The sequence below is a fragment of the Octopus bimaculoides genome, chromosome 3 (genome assembly GCF_001194135.2).
Source record: "Octopus bimaculoides isolate UCB-OBI-ISO-001 chromosome 3, ASM119413v2, whole genome shotgun sequence".
NCBI lineage: Eukaryota > Metazoa > Mollusca > Cephalopoda > Octopoda > Octopodidae > Octopus > Octopus bimaculoides.
The window spans coordinates 42732015-42737998 of record NC_068983.1 but is presented as its reverse complement, the minus strand read 5'-3'; the positions used below and the strand labels follow the sequence as shown (position 1 = coordinate 42737998).

Here is a 5984-nt window from a genome sequence, read left to right as displayed (position 1 = left end):
ATAATTGCTCACGGGTTATTGACTCTCTTTCTATCTGCTGTAAACACTCATACACACATGTATCACTCACATACACACTTTTCTTTGTATGACGGCCTGTCTTTGATTATGTTCTTATATGTCGCATTCACACTCTCACACAGACATACATCTTTAACGCTACAATAAATATCTCTGTTATTCATCTAATACGGTTGTGGTCTTTCATTACTGGTCATCTATGTTATCGTCGCATAACATATCATGTATATCATCATCGATATATATTTGTATGTTCGACCGTGTGACGCGTTTAAATAAAAGGAGTCCTCTGTTTTTCCATTCGTCACCATTTCTCCTTTTATGAGTTCGCACGGTCGTCCCTTACATATATATAGTTTTCGTCTGCCAAATCCACTTACAAGGCTTTGATCGGCCTAGGGCTATAGTAGAAGGCACTTGCTCAAGGTTCCACGTGGTTGCAAAGCGAATTTCTTAATCTCACAGACAATATTTAACAACAAATTCGGAATTGAATAAAAGGAAATAAAAAAAAAGTCTTCTTTTTTAACTTACCTAATAATTTAAAACCTGGAATACTTTGCTAACCATAATTCTTATATTGCTGCGCTGACCATTCTTCTCATTGTGTAGAGCTTCGGTGATGAATTCCGTTTCGTGCTCTGTTCGGCAGTAGCCTGTAAATAAACGAGTTTCTAGTAAAATCCTTATCTTACAGGCAATTGGTTTAGTTGCATTGAAGTGTTAAGCTACTATTCATACAAGTATAAGGCGCAGGCCTAGCGGTGTGGTAAGAGTTTGCTTCCCAACCACATAGTTCTGCGTTCAGTCCCGCTGCGTGGCACCTTCGGCAACTGTTTTCTGATATAACTTCGGATCAACCAATGCCTTATGAGCGGAGTTGGGAGACGAAAGCTGAAAAAAACCCGTCGTGTGTGTGTCAGTCTGTCTGCTGTCTGTCTTCGGGTTTGTTTGTCCCCACTGCAACACTTGACAGTTGGTGTTGGTGTGTTTACGTTCCCGTAACTTAGTGGTTCGGCAAAAGAGGCTAATAGAATAAGTACCAGATTTAAAACGTACTGAGGTAGATTCAAGGCGTTTCCCCTATATGAAAGAAAAAAGATACAAATAATTTCAGCAAAGAAGGGGAGACACCTCTGTACATATTTTAGTCTTATTAAGCCTCATCATTGAAGACCTATGGCTAAAGACATTCAGACTGTGACTGCATTGTCTCCCACCTCTCAAGAAAAAAAAATAGTGTATAGAAGACTGCATTATCTCGCTCTCTCTCTCTCTCTCTCTCTCTCTCTTGCTTTCTTACCACAGTTGGTTGTTGTACAATGAGGAAAATTTGGTTGCTCTTCGTAGCAGCTGAAGCACCTGCTGTTAAAGTTAAATAATTTGTCTTACTTCAAAGTAGTTTTTTTTCTTCTTTTCGTACTTGGCTTGTGAAAGTACAATAAAACCTTTTCACTCCAACTGAAGCAAATTCTCTTCTTGGTGAAGACTTCCTTTTTTCATTGTCCTTTCGCCATAAATGCAAACAATTTCACTTCATTCTCCTTGCTTCCACCCTCCTCTCTCACACAAACACGTTTATTCACATACTTGCATATAAACGTCAATTGACTTTGTGCATCTAACTTCCTATTTTGTTGTTTTTCCAGAAATCTCTATATTTCATAATTATTGATTAATTTCCTGGTAATTCCTGATTAAACGCACGTATAAAAAACATGGATAGAATACCTTTGATAGACATATTGTTTATCTAAAACTACATTATATGTGCCCTTTGTGCTTTTTGAATTTTTCAAGTTTTTTGGGTGTGGTCTAAAGGAATTTAACTACTATGTCTAGCGTTGAGGCTTTTTACTGTACTATTGCTGAAACTAATAAAAGAGTAGGTTACATTACCCAACGCACACTTTTAAAAGAGAGCAGGACATTTTTAACCCATTACCTCCCATAATTCTATTAATTGGAATTTTTTTTTTTTTTCTTAATGAAACTTCGATTTCTAGCATAAAACAACCTTAGAAACACGCTGGAATGATCAAAATAACATTTTAAATAGAAATAAAGCGAGATATTGGGTGAAAAATTAGCAAACCTCATTTGAATATCAGAGAAATATACCTAGTAGATATAGCAAAAAGGTTAGATATGTGTAAATATTGACAAATAATTACGAAATTTGTAATTTTTAAGTGATCTCATATGAGATCACTGGTAGGTAATGGGTTAAAGAGAGATTTGGTTATTTCTTGTTGCTGTGCTGATCAAGCGTATTTGAGATGAAAGATATTCCAGTCGTAGCCATCACATCTTTTTCTAGACATAGTGTACCTAGGTTTACAATATCCAATCCCCCTTTCTTCTTGAAAGGCTACAAAGCTTGATTTAAAGTAGTTTTGGTTGCTATTTCTTGCAGATCGACCGACCCCGAAAAATTCCCTCGTTTGCCTCGCCACTTTTGAACTTACTGGTGACGCAGACATAGGGTTGAAGGCTTTCCGATTGTGGCTATCTCAACTCCCTACTTAAACAGTATCTCCGATTATATTATCCAATGTTTCATTCCCCTAATGTGACAGTTCAGTGTGGTTTTAGACACATTTAGCTGCTATGTGCTGAACACTGGTTCCTGCGTTGTTTCTGTCTAGTAAATTTCACCGAATAAACCATGAAATAACATCTGGTTGTGAGACTCCAGGAGTTTAGGAAAGATTGAAGTTATCCTTTGGTTACTAGTACTCCCGGATCCGTTCTGGCCAAGGTAGTTGTCTGTTAAGGAGTCCCAGTTATGGGTCAACTAGCAGAAGATGGTCCTGTACACACAGAAGGGGGCTGACCCCTTAACATGTCACATAGGCCCTGGTGTCACAAGTATCAGGCCCTGCGCCTTTAGAGTAAGCCCGAGGGAGCAGATGGCTTGAATGTGAATAGACGGGTATAAGGCAACAGGAAGCTATTTTCGTATTATTCTCAAGAAAATCATGAATTTTCTGTGTTTGGTATAGAAATTCATGAGTTCCGACGCTTGTAAAACAAAGGTAGTGGGAAGAATTCCACTCATAAGGACAACGCGGTGCATTGTGGGGAGAGAGGGCGACACTTGTCCAAGATGCCGTGCACTGGATCAAACCACGTGATATAGAAGCAAACTTCTTAACCACGCAGCTATGACTGTGCTGTGAATCGTTTTTCTTTCTTCCTTTCCATTATCGTTGCTGTCACTTCTTGACTGTCCGTTATCAGTCTAAGTTTTGTCAACGCCAACTTTTGGATTAACCTGTAAATCAAACAGGTGTTGCCAGTTTGATGCGCCTTCACCACTGGCTTCGCAAATATTTATCTACTTAATATTATATATCCACGTAAATGTATGTGAAAATTTCCGTCTAGCCCTTGAGAACGCTTGTGCCTCTTGAGTAAAGTTAGAAGCATTCTTAAGAACTGAATGCTTGACAAATTCTTAAATGTAATAAAGTAAATAGTTTATTCTATTTCGTTTAACATCTTTTCATTCCATTCTATTTCCTTGGAAATTTGGAGATTTTCTCTACTTGGATTATAATAAACTATAGAACAATTTCTTCTGACTAACCTTATTAATTTTTTTTTGTACCTTTGTATGCTATGCATGTCTCTTCTTTGCCAGTTTATACCGTGTAAACTTCTCTTCTTTTTTTATCCGATTTTTTCCTCTATTTTCTCTGGGGTATCTTGGCTTAATGGTAAAGAGCGCTTATTCGATTCTCAGTAGCGACTTGCTGGCCACTTTTACCCATCTTCTAAGCCGGTTTCACAGCTATCCTGTGTTTGAGATTTCCTTTATTTTCTGTAAAATGCCAACTCTGTAAAATGCCAACTTATATATATAATGTCTGTGTATAATGTATGTATGTATGTACATGTGTGCGTGTAGTTGGATCGTAAAAGCAGTTTTGTAAATTAAACATTTAGATAAGTTCAAATATGTTTGTGACATGTTCAACCTGTAAAAAGCCGTTTTCACTGCAGGTCACATACACACATAGAGATCTTGTTTCCTCTAGCATCTTTGAATAAGCGGTCTGTCCTCATCGTCGTACAGCCTTTTATATATTCAACCCATCTGGATGCAATCTGGTCATGATGATGCCGTACGTTTCTGTTTTCGTCTTTAATCTCAATATTTTGTTTACTCACGTATGTTTGTGATCTCATTTTATTTATCTCGCATTACTTAGCATTTATGCTGATTAAGTTTTCCAACCAATGTGTTTTACAAAATATGCTAACTTGTTTCATATTTTCACATACTTTTGTCTGCTGTCTGCCCGTACTTTACCGCTCGATGTCTGCTCCGTAGTACTTTCTTGCTAAACTAAATACTGATAAGCCTGTTGGTTTATCAGTATAAAGCCTATTGAATTTCTTGCTATATCACTTAGGTTAAGGCGCGTGTTGTGCACCTGATCACAATATGTGGTTTCGATTCTGGGAAGGAGCAGTGTGCTTGTCTTTGAAGAAAACACTTTATTTTACGTTACTCTTCTCAGCGACGAGCTGGCGTCCCATTAAGTGGGGAATGTTGTGGCATCGGTCACTTATGCGCCATGAAAACCAGGTAACCGGTCTCGCGAGTTCCTGCACTCGAGCCATTAATGTCCAGGGGTTACATGCTTAGCGTGTTACCAATGTAGTATGTAAGCAATGTAGGAAGTTACTAATTTAGTGTGAGTGGTCACTAATTTTGAAATAAGTGTTATGAATGTCCAGAAACATTGTAACTTTATTTGAATTGTAAGGAGAGAAGACTAGTGATGAACGAAGCGGGAGTCTCTGTTGGAGTCAGAGGAAAGCGGTAAAACTTAATATTGAACAAATGGGTTTAGAAGCTTGCGGCGCTAAGGTGGTAAGAAATACGAAAAAGTAGGTTCCATCTTAGAGAAACGATGTGGTCCGTGTTGAATCCATCCGCTGGTTAACGGAAAACCGCACGCCAACCAAGAGGACGGACAATTGCTCTTTGGTATTCTTACGCTCCCAGCTCTGATAGGTTGAAGTTGCCATAAAAAAAAAAAGCTTTCCTGTCCCACTACACATGTATCACCTGGGCTCTTCCACTTGTATTAATTTCTTGTTGGTTGCTGGAATAGTCTTAGTAACTACAAAATCATTTCTTTCATAGAAATGAAGCAGTTGATTATCTCTTTAATATCTTTTACCAAATTTGTATATGGACGTATTCTATTCTATACATTTCACATTATAGGCGCAAACGTGGCTGTATGGTTAAGCTCTCTTCTCAGTCACGTGACTTCTGGTCCAGTCCCACTGCGTGGAACCTTGGGCACATATCTTCTATAGCCACGACCCTACAAATACTTGGATACTTTGGCGTTCTCAATGCTGTGTTTTTGTCTAGGAGCGAGTCCCTATTATAATGTTGATATTGGAAGAATTTTTCATCATTATCACTCCTGTCGAAATTGCCAAGTAGCCAATTAGTGGTTTTTGATACGGCTGTTTACATTATGATTCTCGCGTCCTTGTTCTTCACCAGGAGAGACAACACTCTGAAATTTTCTGTTTTACCATCACCTGGTCATCTATTTTGAGATTTTTCCATTTCAGTTTTTTTTCTTTTACACTTGTTTCAGTCATTGGACTGCAGCCTTTAGTCGAATAGATCAACCCTATTGCTGAAATCTAGCAGTTATTCTATCGATTTTTCTCATGTCGAACTGCTGAGTTACGAGGACGTAAACCAACACCGGTTTCTGGCATGATGGGGGAAAACATTTGCCTAAACCAGTGGTTCCCAACCGGGGTACGTGGAACCCTGGTGGCCTGCAAAGGTAGTACTGGGCGTCTGTAAACTAAATTCAAAATTTTATATTTATACTTTCGGTCATTTCAAAATGTAACCACATGTGAATCGTTGGCGGGTTTTTTTTACCTCCGTCTTCCTTTTCTATTGGGCTTTTCTC

The 5984-nt window shown here is 38.4% G+C and overlaps 1 protein-coding gene and 1 long non-coding RNA gene across 5 annotated transcripts in view; one reads left to right on the top strand and one right to left on the bottom strand.

Annotated features, from left to right (window-relative positions):
- LOC106869993 (adenosylhomocysteinase-like 1) overlaps positions 1-5984 on the top strand; it is a 420486-nt gene that overhangs the window by 92694 nt on the left and 321808 nt on the right. The gene's annotated exons all lie outside the window — the stretch shown is intronic.
- The window catches only part of LOC106869995 (uncharacterized), a 279440-nt gene that overhangs the window by 106523 nt on the left and 166933 nt on the right, over positions 1-5984 (bottom strand). The window contains exon 4 of the long non-coding RNA XR_001409476.2: positions 556-677. This is a non-coding gene — a long non-coding RNA (uncharacterized LOC106869995). The remainder of the gene's footprint in view (positions 1-555; positions 678-5984) is intronic.